Source organism: Mustela nivalis (genome assembly GCF_964662115.1).
Source record: "Mustela nivalis genome assembly, chromosome: 1".
In the NCBI taxonomy this organism is placed as follows: Eukaryota; Metazoa; Chordata; class Mammalia; order Carnivora; family Mustelidae; genus Mustela; species Mustela nivalis.
The window spans coordinates 121,182,404-121,207,742 of NC_139020.1; the positions used below are offsets into that span (position 1 = coordinate 121,182,404).

The window sequence follows — 25,339 nt, forward strand, 5'->3', positions numbered from 1 at the left end:
AGTGGAACAGCATCTTTAAAGTACTGAAAGAAAAAAATTGTCAACCTAGGATTCTATATCCAACAAAAAATATATCTTGAAGAAACAAAGGCAAAAAAAAAAATGTTTTTTCAACTATATAAAAGCTGAAAGATTTTACCATCAGACTTTCACTACTGAAATGCTAAAATCCTTCAGGCAGAGAGAAATGATACCAAATGGAAATATGGATCTACACAATAGGAATACAAGGCACTGGTAACCACATGGGCAATTATGTAAGTTTTTCTCTTATTACTTAAACTTCTTTAAAAGACGACTGACTGTTCAAACAAAAATAATAGGAATATATTGTGGGGTTTATAACATATGTAGAAGTAAAATATATGACAAGTATATGACACATAAAACACATGACAATGTCATAAACATGGGGAGGGGAAAAATGGAAGACTATTGTAAGATTCTTATACGTGAAGTAGTATAGTATCACCTAAAGGTAGATTGTGCCATAGACAGATAGACAGGTAGATAGATATAAAATAAACCCTAATACAGCCACTTAAAAAAAAAGTATAGCTAAGAAGCCTACAAAGGAGACAAAATAGAATCAGAATATACTCAGTTAATTTAGAAGAAGAAAGGAAAGAAGGAAAGAGGACTGAAGAATAGATGGGGCAAATAGAAAACAAATAACAAAATGACAGACTTAAATCTAACAATATCAGTAATCACAAAATAAAAGTACAGTTGACCCTTGAACAGCACAGATTTGAACTGTACAGGTCCATTTATACACAGATTTTTTTTATGACTACAGTACAATTCTATAAATGTATTTTCTCTTCCTTACAATTTTCTTCATAACATCTTCTTTTCTCTAGCTTGCTTTATTATAAGAACATGGTATATAATACATACAACATATGTATTAAGGAACTTTCTGTATCAGTAAAAACATGATATATAATACATACAACATATGTGTTATAATACATACAATACATATGTGTTAATGAACTTTTTGTTATCAGTAAGGTTTCTGGTCAGCAGTAGGCTATTAGTTAAGTTGGGGTGAAGTTAAACATTACATGTGGATTTTCAGTTGCATGGGGGGTTGGTGCCCAGAAGTGTCAGTTGTAGTCTAACAACTCCTACTAAAGTGCAGACACCATCAGATTGGATAAAATAAGCAACACCCAACTACAACTATATGATGCCTACAAGAAATACGTTAAAATATAAAGACACAAATACGTTCAAAGTAAAAGAATGGAAAACTACTCCATGCTGACACTAGTTAAAAGAAAGCTGAAATGGCTATAGTAATATCAGAGAAAATAGATTTCATATGAAAAAGGGATAAGGAGTCCAATTCTTTAAGAAATAATAATCCTGAATCTTTTTTTTACTTAATAACATGGAGCTGCAAGAAAAATAGATAAATCTACAATTACAGTCAGATATTTCAATTCTTACTGATAGAATAAGTACACAGAAAATAATTAAGAATGTAGAAGTCTTGAATGACACTGTCAACCAATTTGACCTAGTTGACATTTAAAGAACACTCAACCAAACATCAGCAGAATACCTGTTCCTTTCAAGGACATAGAGAATATTTACCGAGATAGACTGTATTTTGGACCATAAAAGAAATCTCAATAAAGGTAAAAGGATTAAAATCCTACAAAGTGCATCCTAAACCACAGTAGAATTAAATGACAAATTACTAACAAAAAGACCTCTGGAAGATCCCCAAATATGAAAATAAAGTAACACATGTCTAAAAACCCATGGGTTATAAAAGAAAGCCAAATGGAAACCAAAGAATATTTTGAGCTAAATGGAAATGAAAACAATATATCAAAAATTTTGGGATGTCACTAAAGCAGTACTTAGGGGAATTTTACAGCACTAAATACCATATTGGGTAAGGAGGGAAAGAAGGGAAGAGAAAGCAAAAGGGAAGGAAAAAGGAAAGGGAAAAGATGGATGGATAAATAGCTCTCACATCTGTGAGTTCAGCTCCTGTCTTAAGAAATTAGGGATAGGGAGGGAGGAGTCAAGATGGCGGAGAAGTAGCAGGCTGAGACTACTTCAGCTAGCAAGAGATCAGCTAGATAGCTTACCTAAAGATTGCAAACACCTGCAAATCCATTGGCAGATCGAAGAGAAGAAGAACAGCAATTCTGGAAACAGAAAATCAATCACTTTCTGAAAGGTAGGACTGGCGGAGAAGTGAATCCAAAGCGACGGGAAGATAGACCCCGGGGGAAGGGCCGGCTCCCTGCAAGCGGCGGAGCAACGGAGCACAAAATCGGGACTTTTAAAAGTCTGTTCCACTGAGGGACATCGCTCCAGAGGCTAAACCGGGGCTAAGCCCACGCGGGGTCAGCGTGGCGTCAGGTCCCGCAGGGTCACAGAAGGATCGGGGGTGCCTGAGTGTCGCAGAGCTTGCGGGTATTGGAACGGGAAAGCCGGCTACAGAGACAGAGCCGACAGTAAGCTCCTAGCTCGGGGGTTACCTTGAACCAACCACAGGCGCAGTGGGCTCGGAGCGTGGCCGGAGGTCAAGCAGACGGGAGTAACTGGGCGCTGTTATCTGAGGGCACGCTGAGGAGTGGGGCCCTGGGCTCTCGGCTTCTCCGGGCCGGAGACCAGAGGCCGCCATTTGTTTTCCTGTCCTCCGGAACTCTACAGAAAGCGCTCAAGGAACAAAAGCTCCGGAAAGCAAACCCCAGCGGATTACTCAGCCCGGCCCCTGGTACAGGCGGTGCAATTCTGCCTGGGGCAAAGACACTTGAGAATCACTACACCAGGCCCCTCCCCCAGAAGATCAACAAGAAATCCAGCCAGGACCAAGTTCACCTACCAAGGAGTGCGGTTTCAATACCAAGGAGAGCAGCAGAATTCCAGAGTAGGAGAATGCAAAGCACGGAACTCATGGCTTTCTCCCTGTGATTTTTTTTTTAGTCTTGCAGTTAATTTTTTTTTCATTTTTATTTTCTTCTGCTAAAATTTTTTTTTAACTTTTACCCTTTTCTTTCTTAATGTTTTTTAACTAGTTTATCTAATATATATATTTTTTCCTTTTTATATTTTTCTTTATTCGTTTTCTTTTTTTTTTTATTTCTTTTCTTTTCTTTTTTTTTTTTCTTTCTTTCTTTTTGAACCTCTTTTTATCCCCTTTCTCCCCCCCTCACCATTTGGGAGCTCTTCTGATTTGGTTAAAGCATATTTTCCTGGTGTTGTTGCCACCCTGTTAGTATTTTCTTTGCTCCTTCATATACTCTTATCTGGACAAAATGACAAGGCGGAAAAATTCACCAGAAAAAAAAGAACAAGAGGCAATACCGAAGGCTAGGGATCTAATTAATACAGACATTGATAATATGTCAGATCTAGAGTTCAGAATGACAATTCTCAAGGTTGTACCCGGGCTCGAAAAAGGCATGGAAGATATTAGAGAAACCCTCTTGGGAGACATAAAAGCCCTTTCTGGAGAAATAAAAGAACTAAAATCTAACCAAGTTGAAATCAAAAAAGCTATTAATGAGGTGCAATAAAAAATGGAGGCACTCACTGCTAGGATAAATGAGGCAGAAGAAAGAATTAGTGATATAGAAGACCAAATGACAGAGAATAAAGAAGCTGAGCAAAAGAGAGACAAGCAGCTACTGGACCACGAGGGGAGAATTCGAGAGATAAGTGACACCATAGGACAAAACAACATTAGAATAATTGGGATTCCAGAAGAAGAAGAAAGAGAGAGGGGAGCAGAAGAGAATTATTGGGGAGAATTTCCCCAATATGGCAAAGGGAACGAGCATCAAAATTCAGGAGGTTCAGAGAACTCCCCTCAAAATCAATAAGAATAGGCCCATAACCCATCACCTAATAGTAAAATTTTCAAGTCTGAGTGACAAAGAGAAAATCCTGAAAACAGCACAGGAAAAGAAGTCTGTAACATACAATGGTAAAAATATTAGATTGGCAACTGACTTATCCACAGAGACCTGGCAGGCCAGAAAGAGCTGGCATGATATTTTCAAAGCACTAAACGAGAAAAACATGCAGGCAAGAATACTATATCCAGCTAGGCTACCATTGAAAATAGAAGGAGAGATTAAAAGCTTCCAGGACAAACAAAAACTGAAAGAATTTGCAAACACCAAACCAGCTCTACAGGAAATATTGAAAGGGGTCCTCTAAGCAAAGAGAGAGCCTACAAGTGGTAGATCAGTAAAGAACAGAGACAATATACAGTAACAGTCACCTTATAGGCAATACAATGGCACTAAATTCATATCTCTCAATAGTTACCCTGAATGTTAATGGGCTAAATGCCCCAATCAAAAGACACAGGGTATCAGAATGGATACAAAAACAAAACCCATCTATATGTTGCCTCCAAGAAACTCATTTTAAGCCTGAAGACACCTCCAGATTTAAAGTGAGGGGGGTGGAAAAGAATTTACCATGCTAATGGACATCAGGAGAAAGAAGGAGTGGCAATCCTTCTATCAGATCAATTAGATTTTAAGCCAAAGACTATAATAAGAGATGAGGAAGGACATTATATCATACTCAAAGTGTCTGTCCAACAAGAATATCTAACAATTTTAAATATCTATGCCCCCAACGTGGGAGCAGCCAACTATATAAACCAATTAATAACAAAATCAAAGAAGCACATCAACAATAATACAATAATAGTAGGGGACTTTAACACTCTCCTCACTGAAATGGACAGATCATCCAAGCAAAAGATCAGCAAGGAAATAAAGGCCTTAAACAACACACTGGACTAGATGGACATCCCAGATATATTCAGATCATTTCATCCCAAAGCAACAGAATACACATTCTTCTCTAGTGCACATGGAACATTCTCCAGAATAGATCACATCCTCGGTCCTAAATCAGGACTCAACCGGTATCAAAAGATTGGGATCATTCCCTGCATATTTTCAGACCACAATGCTCTAAAGCTAGAACTCAACCACAAAAGGAAGTTTAGAAAGAACCCAAATACATGGAGACTAAACAGCATCCTTCTAAAGAATGAATGGGTCAACCGGGGAATTAAAAATTGAAAAAAATCATGGAAACAAATGATAATGAAAATACAACGGTTCAAAATCTGTGGGACAAAACAAAGGCAGTTCTGAGAGGAAAATATATAGCGGTACAAGCCTTTCTCAAGAAACAAGAAAGGTCTCAGGTACACAACCTAACCCTACACCTAAAGGAGCTGGAGAAAGAACAAGAAAGAAACCCTAAGCCCAGCAGGAGAAGAGAAATCATAAAGATCAGAGCAGAAATCAATGAAATAGAAACAAACAACAACAACAAAAAAAAAAACAATAGAGCAAATTAACGAAACTAGGAGCTGGTTCTTTGAAAGAATTAATAAAATTGATAAGCCCCTGGCCAGACTTATCAAAAAGAAAAGAGAAAGGACCAAAATAAATAAAATCATGAATGAAAGAGGAGAGATCACAACTAACACCAAAGAAATACAAACTATTATAAGAACATACTATGAGCAACTCTACACCAACAAATTTGACAATCTGGAAGAAATGGATGCATTCCTAGAAACATATAAACTACCACAACTGAACCAGGAAGAAATAGAAAGCCTGAACAGACCCATCCAGTAAGGAGATTGAAACAGTCATTAAAAATCTCCAAACAAACAAAAGCCCAGGGCCAGACGGCTTCCCGGGGGAATTCTACCAAACATTTAAAGAAGAACTAATTCCTATTCTCCTGAAACTGTTCCAAAAAACAGAAATGGAAGGAAAACTTCCAAACTCATTTTATGAGGCCAGCATCACCTTGGTCCCAAAACCAGACAAGGATCCCATCAAAAAAGAGAGCTATAGACCAATATCCTTGATGAACACAGATGCAAAAATTCTCACCAAAATACTAGCCAATAGGATTCAACAGTACATTAAAAGGATTATTCACCACGACCAAGTGGGATTTATTCCAGGGCTGCAAGGTTGGTTCAACACCCCCAAATCAGTCAGTGTGATACAACACATCAATAAAAGAAAGAACAAGAACCATATAATACTCTCAATAGATGCTGAAAAATCATTTGACAAAGTACAGCATCCCTTCCTGATCAAAACTCTTCAAAGTGTAGGGATAGAGGGCACATACCTCAATATCATCAAAGCCATCTATGAAAAACTCACCGGAAATATCATTCTCAATGGAGAAAAACTGAAGGCTTTTCTGCTAAGGTCAGGAACACGGCAGGGATGTCCATTATCACCACTGCTATTCAACATAGTACTAGAAGTCCTAGCCTCAGCAATCAGACAACAAAAGGAAATTAAAGGCATCCAAATCGGCAAAGAAGAAGTCAAATTATCACTCTTCGCAGATGATATGACACTATATGTGGAAAACCCAAAAGACTCCACTCCAAAACTGCTAGAACTTGTACAGGAATTCAGTAAAGTGTCAGGATATAAAATCAATGCACAGAAATCAGTTGCATTTCTCTTCACCAACAAGACAGAAGAAAGAGAAATTAAGGAGTCAATCCCATTTACAATTGCACCCCAAACCATAAGATACCTAGGAATAAACCTAACCAAAGAGGCACAGAATCTACACTCAGAAAACTATAAAGTACTCATGAAAGAAATTGAGGAAAACACCAAGAAATGGAAAAATGTTCCATGCTCCTGGATTGGAAGAATAAATATTGTGAAAATGTCTATGCTACCTAAAGCAATCTACACATTTAATGCAATTCCCATCAAAGTACCATCCATCTTTTTCAAAGAAATGGAATAAATAATTTTTAAAATTTATATGGAACCAGAAAAGACCTCAAATAGCCAAAGGGATATTGAAAAAGAAAGCCAAAGTTGGTGACATCACAATTCCGGACTTCAGGCTCTATTGCAAAGCTGTTATCATCAAGACAGCATGGTACTGGCACAAAAACAGACACATAGATCAATGGAACAGAATAGAGAGCCCAGAAATAGACCCTCAACTCTATGGTCAACTAATCTTCGACAAAGCAGGAAAGAATGTCCAGTGGAAAAAAGACAGCCTCTTCAATAAATGGTGTTGGGAAAATTGGACAGCCACATGCAGAAAAATGAAATTGGACCATTTCCTTACACCACACACGAAAATAGACTCAAAATGCATGAAGGACCTCAATGTGTGAAAGGAATCCATCAAAATGCTTGAGGAGACCACAGGCAGCAACCTCTTCGACCTCAGCCGCAGCAACATCTTCCTCGGAACATCGCCAAAGGCAAGGGAAGCAAGGGCAAAAATGAACTATTGGGATTTCATCAAGATCAAAAGCTTTTGCACAGCAAAGGAAACAGTTAATAAAATCAAAAGACAACTGACAGAATGGGAGAAGATATTTGCAAACGACATATCAGATAAAGGACTAGTGTCCAAAATCTATAAAGAACTTAGCAAACTCAACACCCAAAGAACAAATAATCCAATCAAGAAATGGGCAGAGGACATGAACAGACATTTCTGCAAAGAAGACATCCAGATGGCCAACAGACACATGAAAAAGTGCTCCATATTACTCGGCATCAGGGAAATACAAATCAAAACCACAATGAGATATCACCTCACACCAGTCAGAATGGCTAAAATCAACAAGTCAGGAAATGACAGATGCTGGTGAGGATGTGGATAAAGAGGAACCCTCCTACACTGTTGGTGGGAATGCAAGCTGGTGCAACTACTCTGGAAAACAGCATGGAGGTTCCTCAAAATGTTGAAAATAGAACTGCCCTATGACCCAGCAATTGCACTACTGGGTATTTACCCTAAAGATACAAACGTAGTGATCCAAAGGGGCACGTGCACCCAAATGTTTATAGCAGCAATGTTCACAATAGCCAAACTATGGAAAGAACCTAGATGTCCATCAACAGATGAATGGATCAAGAAGATGTGGTCTATATACACAATGGAATACTATGCAGCCATCAAAAGAAATGAAATCTTGCCATTTGCAACAACATGGATGGAACTAGAGTGTATCATGCTTAGCGAAATAAGTCAAGCAGAGAAAGACAACTATCATATGATCTCCCTGATATGAGGAAGTGGTGATGCAACATGGGGGCTTAAGTGGGTAGGAGAAGAATCAATGAAACAAGATGGGATTGGGAGGGGGCGAAACCATAAGTGACTCTTAATCTCACAAAACAAACTGAGGGTTGCTGGGGGGAGGGGGGTTGGGAGAAGGGGGGTGGGGTTATGAACATTGGGGAGGGTATGTGCTTTGGTGAGTGCTGTGAAGTGTGTAAACCTGGCGATTCACAGACCTGTACCCCTGGGGATAAAAATATATGTTTATAAAAAATAAAAAATTTAAAAAAAAAAGAAATTAGGGATAGTGGGAAAACACAAAGCAAGCATGAAAAAAAGGAAACAAGATGAGAGCAGACATCAGTCTGCTGAAACTTAACATATTAGAAAACAAACATATTAGGAGATTTAATAAACCAATACATGTTTGTTTAAGAGTATTAATAAAATTGAAATAATAATAAAATTGAACCTCTAGACAGATTATCAAGGGAAGGAGAAAAAAGCAAAGACGCAAACTACCTTCATCAGGAATGAGAGAGGTGATATAACTATAGATTCTACTGAGAGGAAAAAGATAAGGGAATATTATAAGTAACTTTATGCCTATAAATTTGACAACCTAATTAGAATAGACAAATCCCTTGAAAGACACACTATCAAAGCTCATTCAAAATTAGATTTTCTTTTAAAGAAGAAGAAGGAGAATCAGCCGCCCATCACAACCCAGTGCAGCAGCTCTTTCTGCCCGTGCGTCCTGTCCCCATGCTTTAATAAACCACCACCATTTTGCACCAAAGATATCTCATTAATTCCTTCTTGGTCATTGGCTCCAGACCCCCCCCCCCACTGAACCTCACTTATATTCTAAAACTTCATTATTTGCACCTGAACATGGGGCTTTGAGTCTTTACATCTGGACTCTGAGCTTTGGTGCAGAATTGGAGTAAGAAGAGCACCCCCTGGGCCTAACACCTTCCACTCTAGATTTCCCCACCAGTGTCTCAGGTTGGATCCATTGTTTGCTTATTACTTCTTGGTTTACCTTGTGAATTTGCCAGAGCACAACTTGAAGCAACCTCCCTAAGAAAAGAGTGTAAAGGAGGGTGCACCTTGCTTAGATCGTGGTTGATATATTCAACTATACATCCCTTCAACCTTCTCTCCCCAATATGACTAGGAGGAGGAACACCCAACAGAGGAAAAATCCAGAGACTGTGCCATCTGCCACAGAACTATTGGATATGAACATAAACAGTATGCTGTTAAGGGAATTTAGGGTAACAGTAATCCATGCAATGTCTAGGTTGGAGAAGGCCATTAGTGGCAACATAGAAACTCTAAGGGCAGAAGTGAGGGCTGATCTGGCAGTACTAAGAAGAAGAAAAAGTAACCTGAATAGCTCAATTAAAGAAATTTCATTTGTAGTTTAAAAACCATCCCACAGAGGATTCTAAGAGGATGGCAGACTAGGAAACACCAACAATTTCTCTCCCCACTTAAATAGCAATTGCACTAGCAGAATGTATCTGATGTAACTATTTTGGAACTCTGGAGTCTATTGAAGGCTTGAACTTTTAGGGGAGGACTTGGACAGGTAAGTTGTAGGTAACTTCAATGCTCAGCACAGTAACAGTTACCCATCCTCCAACCTCCACATAGCAGGCAGCTGTGCACATATTCCTGAAGCAGCCTGCACACAGCCTTTGGGAGCCAAGGTTGGCAAAAAGGATCTTGTCCCCCAAATATCAGGAATCTGCTCTGATCTCTTGTTGCACTTCTCCCATCCCCCAGTAATTGTTGCAAACCTCTCTCCCTCTGGTTGAAGAGATTTCCAGGGGATTTAAGGGGCCAGTGCCTTCTTCCTTTCCCCTCATTCCCCCCCCCACCTTTGGCAGCCAGACACTGACAACTGCATGTTCAGGAAAAAAAAAAAAAAAGAAAAGAAAAGAAAAAAAAAACCATACATACCCAGGGAAAGACTGAGAGATGACACTCAGAATAAGTTTACACCTCAGGCTGATCCTCATCACAGAGATAGCTTAAAACAATTAAAAAACAATACAATAAGCAGTAACAACAACAACAAATCAAAACCCTGGAGAAGGAGGAGAATCTGATTTCCAGAGTTGCCACAATTAGATTCAAATGTCCAGTTTTCTACAAAACAGTCACAAGACATACAAAGAAACAAAGTATGACCTCCTCAAAGGAAAAAGATAAATCAACAGAAATTGTCTGTCAGAGATCTGAGGGTGGATACACTAGACAAAGACTTTAAAGCAGTGGCATTAAAGATGCTCAGAGAACTGAAAGAATGTAGAGAGAGTCAAGAAACCATGTGTGAACAAAATGGAAATACTGACAAAAAGATAGAAAACCTAAAAGGGACCAAAAAGATAAACTGGAACTAAATATGACAATAACTGAAATTTAAAAATTCACTAGAAAGATTCAAAGGCATATTTGAGCAGTCAGAACAAAGAATTAGCAAACTTAAAGATAGGATAATGGAAATTGTCAAGTCTGAGGAAAGGATAGAAACAAGATTGAAGAAAACTGAACAGAGCATAAGAAACCCATGGGACACCATCCAGTACATCAACATAGGTATTGTGGGAATCAAGAAGGAGAAGAGGAATAAAGGAGTTGAAGAAATTCAAGAAGAAATAATGAAGAAATTAAAGAAATAATGGCTGAAAACTTTTCAAATTTGATGAAAGATGTAAATATAAACATCCAAGAAGCTCAGTGAATGCCAAGAAAGAAGAAATCAAAGAGTGCATGCTGAGAGACAATCCTGAGAGCAATGAGTGAATCATCACATACAAGGGATCCTGAATAAGGTTTTCAGGAGATTTCTCATCAGAAACTGTGGAGGCTAGAAGGCAGTGGACTGATATAGTCAGAGTACTAAAAGAAAAAGTCCATCAACCAAGAATTCTGTATCTGGCAAAACTGACTGTCAAAAATCAGAGGGGAGGGCTAGGTATTGTGGGACAGATCAGATGGGTCATAATGATAACTGAGATAGACACTGACAACCTCTATAAGGAACAGGTTCAGCTCCTAGCAGAGATGTGTATCCTTGCTGATGAATATTACAATACAGTTGGGCCGAAACCAAAAAGAATTGTCACCTGAATGAAAGGATTATTGCACTGAGCTTTTAGGATTTTATTATACAACACTGAAAATGAGTTCATGGTACATCAGAGATCAGATGCTCTGATGCTAAAATTACCTTTCCAGGTTGTTTTACCACTACTTGTTGTAGTCCTCCATTAAGTAATATAGGAAAGCTAGAAGAAAATGATGCTGACTGGAGTAAGAAGAGCAGCACAGAGATATTTAAATGCTGAATTACGAATTCCCATGAAAGTGGTTCCTCCAGAAGAATTAATTATTTAACACAAATTCACAGCAAGGCTCAATCAGGTTGTATCTGGGGGGAACATGAAATTGATTCATTTTGTTTGTGAGGAGGAATGTATTTTTGATTCCAGAGCACCGTGAGTTTAAGAGCTATTAGTTATGTGTCAAAGGAAGAGATAAAAGAACTTCTGGTAAAGGCAACCAGTGGTGAAATTAGGATAACTCCATGGTTTCAAATTATTGTGGAGCTTTTCCACTTTAAATGGTGGGAGATCTCAAGTTATTTGAATCAGTTTTGTTGACCGTGAGAAATTACATAGAATGTGAATGTGGAGATGAGTGGTTAATAAAATACTGAATAATTTCTCTGCTTAACTTAACATGATTTTTAAAAATTTGGTTCCCTAGGAACTCTTACTTGAAACATTGATACTTTACAACTAGTATTTGTGTGGAAAACACAACCAACTTCTTAATTTTGTATCATACACCCCATATGTGTGCATTACTATTTGTAAAAGACATTTATGAGAGGTTGTTGTAAAAAAAAAAAAAAAAGAGAGAGAGAGAGAGATTAACTTAATTTAACCTAGGCACATGGTCCTAACAAACTCGAACAAATAAGTGAAGCTTTTCATTTTTGATACATTGTGATAAACTTTGTCAGCACACTGTAGAGCAGTTTGCTCTTTCCCAAATGATTTATAAATCATTAAATTTTTATTATAGTCCAGAAAAAAAGTGAGGCAGAAATTAAGACATACCCAGATAAACAAAAGCTGTGAGGGAGTTTGTTACCACTAGACCTACCTTGCAAGAAATGATCAGGGAGTTTTGTAAGGTAAAATAAAAGGACCACATCTTCCTTATCCATTCGTCCGTTGAAGGGCACCTTGGTTCTTTCCACAGTTTAGCGACCGTGGCCATTACTGCTATAAACATTGGGGTACAGATGGCCCTTCTTTTCACTACATCTGTATTTTTGGGGTAAATACCCAGTAGTGCAATGGCAGGGTCATAGGGGAGTTCTGTTTTTATAAGGAAGATGTGGTCCATATACACTATGGAGTATTATGCCTCCATCAGAAAGGACGAATACCCAACTTTTGTAGCAACATGGACGGGACTGGAAGAGATTATGCTGAGTAAAATAAGTCAAGCAGAGAGAGTCAATTATATGGATTCACTTATTTGTGGAGCATAACAAATAGCATGGAGGACATGGGGAGTTAGAGAGGCGAAGGGAGTTGGGGGAAATTGGAAGGGGAGGTGAACCATGAGAGACTATGGACTCTGAAAAACAATCTGAGGGTTTTGAAGGGGCGGGGGTTGGGAGGTCAGGGTACCAGGTGGTGGGTATTATAGAGGGCACAGATTGCATGGAGCATTGGGTGTGGTGCAAAAATAATGAATACTGTTATGCTGAAAATAAAAAATAAATTTAAAAAAAAGGGAAACTAGACAGTAACGTGAATCTGTATGGAGAAAGGAAGATCTCAGTAGAGCTAAATACATGGGAAATTATAAAATTTAGTATTATTGTAACAGTGGTTTGTAGTTGTACTTTTTGGTTCCTACACATCTTAAGAGATTGTAAGTTTGAAAAAAAAATTGTCTAATATAAGCTAGTATTATTGTAACTGGTTTGTAATTCCAAGTCTCATTTTCTACATAATTTAAGAGACTAATGGATTTAAAAGAATTATAAGAAGGAGTGCTTGGGTAGCTCAGTCACTTAAGCATCTGTTTTTGGCTTATGTCATGATCCAAGGGTCCTGGGATCGGGCCTTCAGTTGGGTTCCCTGCTGGGCAGGGAGTCTCTTTCTCCCTCCGCCCCTCCTCTTGCTCATAAAATTAAAAAAAAAAAAAAAAGAAGAATTATAAGTTTATGTTTTTGACCGCACAATTTATGAAGATGTTATTTTATGGCATCAACAAATGGGTGGGGACAGAGGTTTAAAGGAGCAGAGATTTTGTATGCCATTGAAGGTACACTGGTGTAAGTTCAAATTAAAATGTCTTAACTTTGGGTGTTAAATGTAATCTCCATGGTAACCACAAAGAAAATAGCTATAGAATATACACAAAAGGAAATGAGAAGGAATTTCAACTTCCTTCAATTTCCTTCCTTTCAATTTCCTTCAAATGAGAAGAAATTTCTACTACAGAAAGAGCAGCTAAACACAAAAGAAGACAATAAAGAAAGAAAGAAGGGAAGGGGGAGCTATAAGGCGTTTAGAAAACAAGTAACACTACCATAGAAATTCCTCCTTGTCAGGAATTATCTTAACTGTAAATGGGTTAAACTCTCCAGTCAAACAGGGATTGGCAGTTGGGAAAAAAACCACGCAATCCAACTATATGTTATGTACAAGAGACACTTTAGATCCATAGGGAGAAACAGATTGAAAATGAAAGATTGGGAAAAGATACTCCATGCAAATAATAACCAAAAGATAGCAGGGGTGGTATACCAATATCAGACAAAACAGACTTTAAAACAAAAAGAGTTACAAGAGAAAAAGAAGGACTCTATATAATAATAAAGACAACAGTCCAATAGCAAAATGTAACAATTGAAAATATTTATGTACCCAAATATATAAAGCAGCTATTAACAAACTTGAAGGAAGAAACTGATAGTAACACAATAATAGTAGGGGACTTGAACACCCCACTTACATCAATGCATAGATCATTCCATTCAAACAGAAAATCAACGATGAGACAGCATCTGTGAATGACACATTGGACCAGATGGATCTAACAGTTATATTTGAAAATAACATCCTAAAACAGTGGACTGAATACACATTGTTTTCAAGCGCACGTGGAATGTTCTCTAGATCACATATTAGGCCACAAAACAAGTCTCAACAAATTCATAAAGCTTGAAAGCATATCATGCATCTTTTCTGAATAGAACTCTGTGAAACCAGAAATCAACCATAAGGAAGAATCTGGAAAGACCACAAATACATAGGGGTTGAATAACCTGCTACTAAACAATCAATGGGTCAACCAAGAAATCAAAGAGGAAATCAATAAATACATTAAGACAAATGAAAATGAAAACACAGGGGCACCTGGGTGGCTCGGTCAGTTAAGCGTGTGCCTTTGGCTTGGGTCATGATCCCAGCGTCCTGGGATTGATCCCCACATCAGTACCCCTGATTGGCAGAGAGCCTGCTTCTCTCTCTGCCTGCCACTCTCCCTGCTTGTGTGCACATGCACTGTCTCTGTCTCTCAAATAAATAAATAAAATCTTGAAAAAAGAAAAGAAAAAATGAAAACACAGTGGTCCAAAATCTTGGAATGCAGCAAAAGCTGTCTGAAAGAGAAGATTAGAGCAATACAGGCCTACCTCAAGAAGTGAGAAATGTATCAAACAAGAAGCAAGAAAATATCAAACAACCTAACCTTATACCTAGAGCATCTAGAAAAAGAAAAATAAAAGCACCCAAAATCAGTAGAAGAAAGGAAATAATATAGATTAGAATAAAGTAAAACAAAAACTTAAAAACAATACAATAGAACAGATTGAGGAAACCAAGATAAACCTCTAATCAGACTCCAAAAAAAACGGGGGTGGGGGACTCCAACAAAATTAGAAATGAAAGAGGAGAAATAACAATACCACAGATAACAAAGGTGCTTGTCTCTTGTAAGAGAATATTATGAAAAATTACATGCCAACAAATTGGACAACCTGGAAGAAATGAATAAATTTCTAGATACATAACGTCCCAAAACTGAATCAGGAAGAAATAGAAAATTTGCACAGACCAATTACTAGCAAAGAAATTGAATCAGTAATCAAAAAACTCCAACAAAGTCCAGGACCAGATGGCTTCACAGGTGAATTCCACCAAACATTTAAAGAAGAGTTAATAGCTATTCTTCTCAAACTGTTCCAAAAAATGGAAGAGGAAGGAAAGCTTCCAGATTCATTCTATGAGGTTGGCATTACCCTTATCCCAAAACCAGATAAAGATACTACCAGAAAAGGAAATTACAGGTCAATATTTCTGATAAGCATAAATGGAAAAATCCTCCACAGGATATTGGCAAGCCAAATTCAACAATGCATTAAAAATCATTCACTGTGCTTAAGTGTGATTTATTCCTGGGATGCAAAACTAGTTCAGCATTCACAAATTACCAGTGTGATACATCACATCAACAAGAGAAAGGATAAAAACCATATTTCATTGGATGCAGAAAAAAAATCACAATATCTATTCATGATAAAAGCCCTCAACAAAGGAGATTTAGAGGGAACATACCTCAGCATAATAAAGGCCATATGTGAAAACCCCACAGTTAACATCATACTCAGTGGTGAAAAACTGAGAGCTTTTCCTCTAGGATCAAGAATAAGTGTACACTGTCACCACTTTTATTCAGCATAGTACTGTAAGTCCTAGCCACAGCAATAAGGCAACAAAAAGAAATAAAAGGCATCCATATTGGTAAGGAAGAAGTAGAACTTTCACTATTGACAGATGAGATGATACTATATATACAAAACCCTAAAGACTCCTCCAAAAAACTACTAGAACTGATCAATGAATTCAGTAAGTTTGAAGGATATAAGATCAATATATAGAAATCTGTTGCATTTCTGTGTGCCAATAATGAAGCAGTAGAAAGAGATATTAAGAAAACAATCCTATTTACAGTTGCACCAAATATAATAAAATATCTAGGAATAAACTTAACCAAGGAGGTGAAAGATCTGTACTCTGAAAACTATAAAACATTGATAAAAGAAATTGAAGATGACACAAAAGACACTCCATGCTCAGGGTTGGGAAAACAAATATTGTTAAAATGTCCGTATTACTCAAAGCAATCTGCACATTTAATGCAATTCCTATCAAAATACCAACAGCATTTTTCACAGAACTAGAACAAACAATCCTAAAATTTGTATGAAACTATAAAAGATCCTGAACAGCCAAGGCAATTTTGAAAAAGAGCAACACTGGAGGTATTCAAACCCCAGATTTCAAGACATACTACAAAGCTGTAGTGATCCAAATAGTATGGTACTGACACAAAAATAGACACAAAGGTCAATGGAACAGTATAGATATGTGCCAAGAAATAGACTCACAATTATATGGTCAGTTAATCTTTGATGGAGGAGGCAAAAATATGCAATGGGAAAAAGTCTTTCCAACAAATGTTGGGAAAACTGGACAGCTACATGCAAAAGAATGAAACGAGACCGCTTTCTTACACCATACACAAAAATAAATTCAAATTGGATTAAAGACCTAAATGTGAGACCTGAAACCATAAAAATCCTAGACAAGAGCACAGGCAGTAATTTCTCTGACATTGGCGATAGCAACATTTTTCTACATATATCTCTTATAGCTGGGTACTAGAAGTTATAGCCAGCCCAATTAGGCAAGAAAAAGAAACAAAACACATCCAAATTGAAAAGAGAAAGTAAAATTATCTGTTTGCAAATGATATGATCTCCTATGTAGGAAACCCTAAAAATTACACACAGACATGCATAAAACTATTAATGAATTCAGCAACATAGGATGCAAACTCAACACACAAAATTTAGTCACATCTCTACAGTAACAATGAACAATCTGGAAAGAAAATTAGAAAAGCAGTTCCATTTATAATAGCATCAAAAAGATTAAGATACTTTTGAATTATCTTAACTAAGGAGGTGAAAGATTTGTACCAAATGAAAACTACAAAACAATTGTTGAAAGAAATTTGAATAAATGGAAACACATCCCATCCTTGTGGATTGAGAAAAAGTTATTGTTAAAAATAACTTGGGTTAGGGGCACCTGGGTGGCTCAGTGGGCCTTCGGCTCAGGTCATGATCTCAGGGTCCTAGAATTGAGCCCCAAATCAGGCTCTCTGCTCAGTGGGGAGCCTGCTTCCCTTCCTCTCTCTCTGCCTGCCTCTCTGCCCACTTGCGATCTCTGTCTGTCCAATAAATAAAATCTTAAAAAAAAAAAAAAAAACTTGGGTTAAAGTTTTTAACTTACTGTTAAAAAGTCAATGCTACGCAAAGAAATCTACAAATTTAGTGCAATTCCTACCACAATCCTACTGGCATGTTTTGAAGAAATAGAAAAAACCATCCTAAAAATCTTAGGAAATCTCAAGAGACCCAAATAACCAAAATAGCCTGTAAGAACAAAACTGGAAGGCTGATTTCAGACTTAACTACAACGCTACAATAATCAGAACAGTGTGGTCCCAGTATAAAGACAGACATGTTTAAAATAAGGCGTCCAGAAACAACCCCTCACAAATAGGATCAGATGACTTTTTACAATAGTGCCAAGATCATGCAATGGTGAAAGGCCAATCATTTCAACAAATGGTACTGGAAAAACTAGACATCCACATGCAAAAGAATGAAGCTGGACCCTTGCCTAACAGCAGATACAAAAATAACTCAAAATGGATCAAAGACCTAAATACAAGAGAAAGAATAAAACTCTTAGAAGAAAACATAAGATAAAAGCTTCACAGCAAGGATTTGGTAGTGATTTCTTGGATATGACAGCAAAGGCACAGATAATCAAAGAAAAAATAGACCAGTTGAGCTTTGTAAAAATTTTAAAATTGTGCGCATCAAAAGACACTATTGACAGAGTGAAAAGTCAACCCATCAAATGGGAGAACGTATTTGCAAATTATGTACCTAATAAGAAGCCAAACCAAAAAAACCACAAACAAACAAAGAAACAACCCCCCCCCAAAAAAAAACCCCAACAACAACAAATGTGAAGAGATGGAACCCTGTTGCATGTTGATGGCAATGCAAAGTGGTACATCCATTGTGGAAAACAGTATGGCACTTCCTCACGGAGTTAAACTAGAATTTCCATATGATCCAATAATTCCATTTTTGGCTATATGCCCAAAATAATTGAAAGTAGGGTCTCAAAGAGACGTTTGTACAACTGTTGTTCATAACAGGATGATTCAGAATAGCTGAACTGTGGAAGCAACCCAAGTGCCCCTTGATGGATGACTAGATAAGCAAAATGTGGCATAGACATACAGTGGACTATTATCTGGGAATTCTGTAATTTGCTATAACATGGATGAATCCTGAGGACATTACATGCTAAGTGAAATAAGCCAGTCAGAAAAAGACAATTACTCTGTCATTACATTTATATGAGATAATTAAGAGTAGTCAGATTCATAGAGATAGAAAGTAGAAGGTGGTTGTTAGGGGCTGGAGGACAGGACAAGGAGGAAGTACTATTTAATGGATACAGAGTTTCAGTTTTATAAGATGAAAAGAGCTACAGAGTTGGATGGTGCTGATGGCTACACAACATAATGAATGTATTTAATACCACTGAACTGTTAAAAATAGTTGAGATGGCAAATTTTGTTACATATATTTTACCACATTTAAAAAAAAAAAACTGTGCCCCACCGTACCTACATAAGTTAATAAATTAATTGGTGAATTGTACCAAACATTTACGGACAAAATAATAACATTTGTATACAGTGTCTTCCAGAAAATCAGAGGAGAGACTGTTTCACAACTCCCATCTGTGAGGCTAGCACTACCCCGATATCAAAACCAAGCAAACACATTATATGAAAAGGACGCTATGTTCTAGTATTCCTCATGAACATAGATCAAAACCCTAAACAAAATATTTCCAAAAAATCTAACAATACATATACAGGATAATATATCAGTACCAACCCCATCTCTTGGTTGTCCCAGAGATGTGCACTTAGTTTAACACCCAAAAATTAGTTAATATAATTCATCATATTAACTAAAAAGGGAAAAAAAAAACTATAATTATCTCAGTAAAGAGAATTGTCAAAAGTCAACATCCATCCCTGACATTAAAAGAAAAAAAGAAAATACAAAGCAGCATATTAGGAATGGAAATTCTATTCAACATTGTGCTGGCGGTTGTAGCCAAAGCAGTAAGGCAGGAAAAATAAAAAGGAGAAATTAAAAGCAATGCAGAAGAGAAAGGATAGCCTTTTCAAAAAATGGTGCTGAAATAATTGGATATCCATAATAAGCAAAAAAAGGAGGGGGGCACTTCAATCCATAGCTCACACCTCAAAAACTAACTTAAAATGTATCAAACTTTAATATAAGTCCTAAAATTATAAAATTTCTAGAAGAAAACATAGGAGAAAGTCTTGTGCTCTTAGGTTAAGAATTCTCAGATAAAACACCACAAAAAGCATAATCGAAAATAGAAAAGAAAATGGACAAATTAAACTTCATTGAAACTAAAAGTTTCTGTTCTTAAAAAAACACTACAGGAATGAAAAGATAAGCCATGGACTGGGAGAAAAGATTTGCAAACCCTGTACCTGATAAAAGGATTTTGTCCACAATATATAAAGATCTTTTAATTCAGTAATTTAAAAAACACAATTTTTAAAAAAGAGGGCAAAATATTCAAACAGACTCTTCACCAAAGAAGATATAGGGATGGCAGATCAGCACATGGAGAGATGCTCAGTTAAATAAAAGAAGTGTAGATTAAGATCACAGTGAGTATGGCACCCACATTAGAATGACTGAACTTGAAAAGACCAACCTAGAACTATGGTCAAAGACATGGAGCAATTGAAAGTCTCAGATACTACTGGTAGGAACATGACTATGCAACAGCTTGTGAAAAACAGCTTGAAAATTTCTTACAAGTTAAATGTTTACCTATCATATGATTCAGCTATTCCATTCCTAGATATTTACCCAAAAGAAATTAAAGCATACACTCATGCACAAAAGTTCAGAGCAGCTTTAATTATGATAGCCCCAAACTACAGACAATCCAGGCTTCTGTCAATGTGTGAATAAAGAGATGGTGGTTTGGGGGGAGAAGATGGTGGGGGAGTAAGAGGAGGCGCCTTTTCAGCCAGTACCCCAAAGTGAGCTGATTACCTACCAAAGAACTCCGATCACCCATGAAATCAGCGTGAGATCAGAATTATATGCATCTGGATCTCTACAGGGGCAGAAGACGCCAGTGGGCAGGTAAAGCAGAGTGGGAACCGCGGACTGATATAGGAAGATAAACAAAAGGGGGAAGGAGCCACCAGAGGCGACTAGTTGGAGAGTAATACCCCAATACGAGCGAGAGTGCCCTGCATCTGGGGACCAGCGTTAACTTGGAGACTGGTTGAAAGCACTCCAAAAGAGCAAAGGATCGCGGGGGGGGGGGGGGGGGGGTTGTGGGAATCAGGGCGGCTAGGGACAGGGGCTTAAGTCCCTGGTCCCAGGACAGCCTCCCCGGTGCAAGCCGCCAGCGCGCCCGAGAATGCGTGGGCTCTAGCTCCTGTGAGGGGATGGGAGCCACGCCGGTCGGCAGAACGCGCGAGCCCTACCACAAAGCTTGAGATACGCGGGCACATCCCTCATGCTCCCCTGAGTTACAAAGGCCCGGCCAGCGCTCTTTGACCCGCGCCATTGTTTCAAAGCCTAAGCCCCGCGCCCTAAACTCTCCCCTGACAGAGGTGCGCCAAAGCCCAGCCTGGTGCTTACAGACCAGCACCCCGTTCTCAGTGCCTGAAATGTGCGCGCAATCCATAGCCGCCTCTGAAAGAGGTGCGCGCAAGCCGGGCACTCCCAGCCCGGGCCAGCGGCAAAATCTGCGATCGCTGCTTGGAACCTCTCTGGCGGTCGGGAGCTCCCAGACAGCTGCCACTGCCTTGGCTTTGGGTACAAGCAAAAGATCCTGCGCCCCCAGGGTCTGCAACTTGAACCTGCTCTGCCAGCGGCCAAGGGGGAACTTATTTAGGCTCTGCACCCAGACTGAGGCTTATCTCTGAGAGGGAGATCAGGGTGCGGTTTGTTTTCCTCTAAAACTACAAAAACCATCAAAGGTGGTCAAGGTGAGAGGAAAAAAAAGTGAACAAGCATGAAAACTGCCAGAGAACAAAAGCCTGAAAAAAACCAGTTTCCTCAGAGCCCACCCCTTGAGGGGAGGGGGAGCGGGAGGACTTAACTCAGGAAACATTGACTGAGAACCCACGTGGCAGGCCCCTCCCCCAGAAAACAAACCAAGAAAGAAAAAAAAAAAAAGAGAGAGAGAGAGAGAAAAAAAGGACTACAAGAGAACAACCACTATTTCATAGGAAAACTTGTATTGTTCACTCGTTCCCACTATTCCGGTTCATTTTTTTTTTTTTTTTTACACATAGGTAATTTTTTTAACCTATTTACCATCACAGTGAGCTGTACAGTACATCAAATTCCATAATACCTTTCTAACCTGAACTTTTTGATACATACACCTATGTTTTTCTTTTGCATTTTTATTTTTTGAATTCCTTTTTTTAAATTTTAGCTTAGTTTAGTCTAGTTTATTCCTTTTTATTTTTATCCTCTAATATTCATATAGAGTTAAACTTTAAAGTAATCCCCTTTCCCCAATCAATACTACCCCTATAGGTAAACCAATTTTTAATCCCCTTTATCTTAGGAAAGTTGAGTCCTTTAACAAAGATATCAAGATACATCCAGGAAGAATCAAAACAACCTTCCTCGCACACACTGAGAATTTATAAGAACTCTCCCATCTTCTTCCACCAGTGTTTCTATGTTTTTTGTGTTTGTCCTGATAGCATATAAATTTTACACTTGTGGTTCTTTTTGACGAGGTTCTTTCTTTATTTGCTTATATATATATTTTTTCTCTTGTCATATACTTGTAAAGAGATAGTGGTTTATTCACACAGTGGAATAGTACTCAACAACAAAAAAGAATGAACCCAAACCACAGATGAATCTCACAATAATTATGCTGAGTGAAAGAAGCCAGACCTAAAAAGAGTACATACATTATGTATTCTGTTTATAAAATTCTGGAAATTACAAGCTAATCTATGGTAACAGCAAACAGATTAGTATTTGGGGTTAGGGGATTGCCATGGGGTGGGAAGGAAGGATTACAAAATGACACAAGGAAACATTGGGTGACTGATGCTATGTTCGTTATCTTGATTGTGGTGTTGGTTTCATGGCTGCATACATGTCAAACCTTACTAAATTATACCATTGAAATATGTTTGGTTTATTGTATGTTAATTATACCTCAATTACCAAACAAAGAAAAAATTCCACAAGGTTACTTCAGTTATATATAAAACGTGATAAATTCTGTAGGACATAACCTATTTCTTTAACAAATAAATAGAAAGAAAGAAGAATTGAAAACTATAATTCAAGAGATTTAAGACACACATAAAACAATAGCATGGATGGACCCTATTTGAATCTTGATTCAAATCAACTATAAAATGATATTCATGCGAGAGTTGGGAAAATCTGAAGACCAACTGACTGAATAGTAGATGTATTGAAGAAATTACTGGTTCAACAGTAATGGCTGTTGTGTTAAAATAAAAAGCGTCCTTATCTCTTAGAAAGAAAGTATATACTCTTGGTCTAGCAATTCCACTTCACAAAATTTATCCTAAAGAAAGTATGTTGGGGGGAACAAAGAACATTTCTATTTGGGAGAAGAAGAAATTTATTTCCCTATAAATCTTAATACACTGTGTGGAATAATCTTTTCAGGATATATACCCTGGACTTGATATAAACATCTGCTTGACTCTTAGCCACTAAGTGCTTTGTCCTGCCAACCCTGACTCATCAGAAATGCCCAGGCCTCATGACATTGTCTTTGCTGTGAGCTTTATCAGGATAGAGTATGTGGTATGCATTGTAGAGTGTGCACTTCACAGATGGCTAACCACACCTGAACTATTTGGGGGACATATGCATCCCATAATGTAGTTGCAGACGCTCATTTTGCTGCATGGGAAGGCTCTGGGATGGCCCTGCAAGGTATCAGATTGTTCCTGATCTCCAAAGATCATGGTAACCACAGAATGCATGGATAATCAATCATGATATATCATATATTTATAGTACGTATGATTCCCATCATTTGGGGTATTAGTAGTTGGAAGGCCCTTGGTCATGAATGACTCATGCACTTTCTTGCCTTTATTCTCAATCATTCTTCTATGCAAAGTACTTGGTCATTTTTGGAAGTCCAGAACAGATTCCCCTGCTTGTGTCTTGGAATGTTAGATATTGGGTTGACACCTTTCAACATCCTACAGGTATTTATTTACTGCATCTTCCCCTGGCCAAGTACTGTTGCTGGGAATACAGTTGATTAAATTGTATCCCCTGCCCAACAGGAAGGCATGAGTACCATAGGTCACCTGAGGAATTCTACCTCTGTGGGATTTGACTGTCTGCCTCCCTTGGACAGTTGGGGGAAGCTTCTTGAGGAGGTGACACCCAAGGCTTGAGGAATGTGAGAGATTTAGCCAGGCACGATGGATAGAGAAAGCAGCATGGGTAAACAGAGGTGGAAGAGCATGTCGTTCCAGCATATGGGAGAGAGATGAGGCTGAAAGAGTCGGGAGGACCAGGTCATGGAGAAGCGAACTTTACTGCCACCATGAGAGTTATGTGGTGTGGATTTCCTTTCTCCATTTGGTCAAGCATCATCTCCTCCCCATACCCCAGTCACCAGCAGCAGCCTCAAAGGCCCACAGATCTGTGCACCAAGTCACAACCCAACCCCCCTTCATCTCTCCAGGAACAAATATTTAAGCAGTACCTTTTCTGCCAACCAGGATCAGCTCACAATTAAAGCTGGATGAAAATCTGGCCCCACTGCTGATTTTGTTTTTTCAGGAAGAAAAGTGAATCTTCCTTCTGTTAGTGTATTTTCCCTAAGACATCTCACAATTGTAATTTGATCCTGCATGCATATAAATTGAATTAAACCAGCTAAAGCATTTGTTGAGTACCTTTACAGAGAAATGAACAGTGTCTCCCTAATTTGCCACAGGAGGTCTTTCCCCTTTCACAAGCATCCCTTCTCCAGGCTGCAACTGTCCTTCCTTTTGTTCCTTCTAACTGTTTCTCCCAAAACAACAAGACCCTACAAGCTGACAGAGGCCAGTATATCAAAATTTTAATGATCTCTGGTTCTGTGATAACACCCACACACACACAGTGAAAAAATTATACATGAGATGAAACTTAGCTCTGTAGGTTTTCATTGTGAATACGACAGTCATAGGAGCTCAAAGGAGAAAATGTTGAAGCAGCTATTTTTTTTCAACACTCCTTCACTTGAAAGAATGGGAATAAGATAAGGGCTGGTATGAATGTGCGAGGCCGTTGGTGGATGTCCTTATTTTATAGTGTGGTCCTCTGATGATAGGCTTTTCTTACTTTGCACTGAATGCTGTTTGGAGCTCTCACAGAGAAAGTTCTCAAAGCCTTGATGGATGAGTTTGTGTATTGGATGTGGGTGGTTTTTAAAAGTTCATTTGGGATTTTTATTCTTAGTGTGCTGATTTTTAACAAATGATTCAGCCCAACATATGACTAGTGAACAACATCAGACATACCTACAGCATTCATTGAATATATTAAGAATTCGAGCCTGCATTTCTTTTGAGTTGTTGAATATATTCCCAGTTGTACTTTCTTGTTTTCCCAACACATAGTTACAAACTTACTAATGGAGTTTGAATTTAATTTAAATCCTGTTTTCTGTTACTTAGAGTGTTTATTTCTAGGCAGTATGATTTGGCCATTGGCCTATATTTCAACAACAGTCACTTATATATCTTTTTTCTTTCAGATCAAAGTTTCTTCCAGTTTAATTAATACTTACTCATTTAGCAACCGTTCACCTGTTTTATGTATTTAACAAACGTGTCTTCCTTACTACTTGCCAGGTGGTAAGTGCATTACATGAACTCTTTTAACCTTCATTACAACCTTACAAGGCAGGTACTGTTACTCTCCCTGTTTTACAGATGAGGCAGCTGAGGCTCAGGG

The 25,339-nt window shown here is 38.1% G+C and overlaps 2 protein-coding genes, 1 long non-coding RNA gene and 1 pseudogene across 10 annotated transcripts in view; 3 read left to right on the top strand and 1 right to left on the bottom strand.

Moving 5' to 3' along the window:
* COPB2 (COPI coat complex subunit beta 2) overlaps nt 1-25,339 on the top strand; it is a 460,843-nt gene that overhangs the window by 199,756 nt on the left and 235,748 nt on the right. The window lies entirely within an intron of this gene.
* Nucleotides 1-25,339, top strand: part of NMNAT3 (nicotinamide nucleotide adenylyltransferase 3) — a 123,771-nt gene that overhangs the window by 54,666 nt on the left and 43,766 nt on the right. The window lies entirely within an intron of this gene.
* The window catches only part of LOC309869662, an 86,446-nt gene that overhangs the window by 18,506 nt on the left and 42,601 nt on the right, over nt 1-25,339 (bottom strand). The window lies entirely within an intron of this gene.
* LOC309869623 (isopentenyl-diphosphate Delta-isomerase 1 pseudogene) lies at nt 8,281-12,618 on the top strand (annotated as a pseudogene). The gene has a single exon. The product of its transcript is annotated as an isopentenyl-diphosphate Delta-isomerase 1 pseudogene (transcript).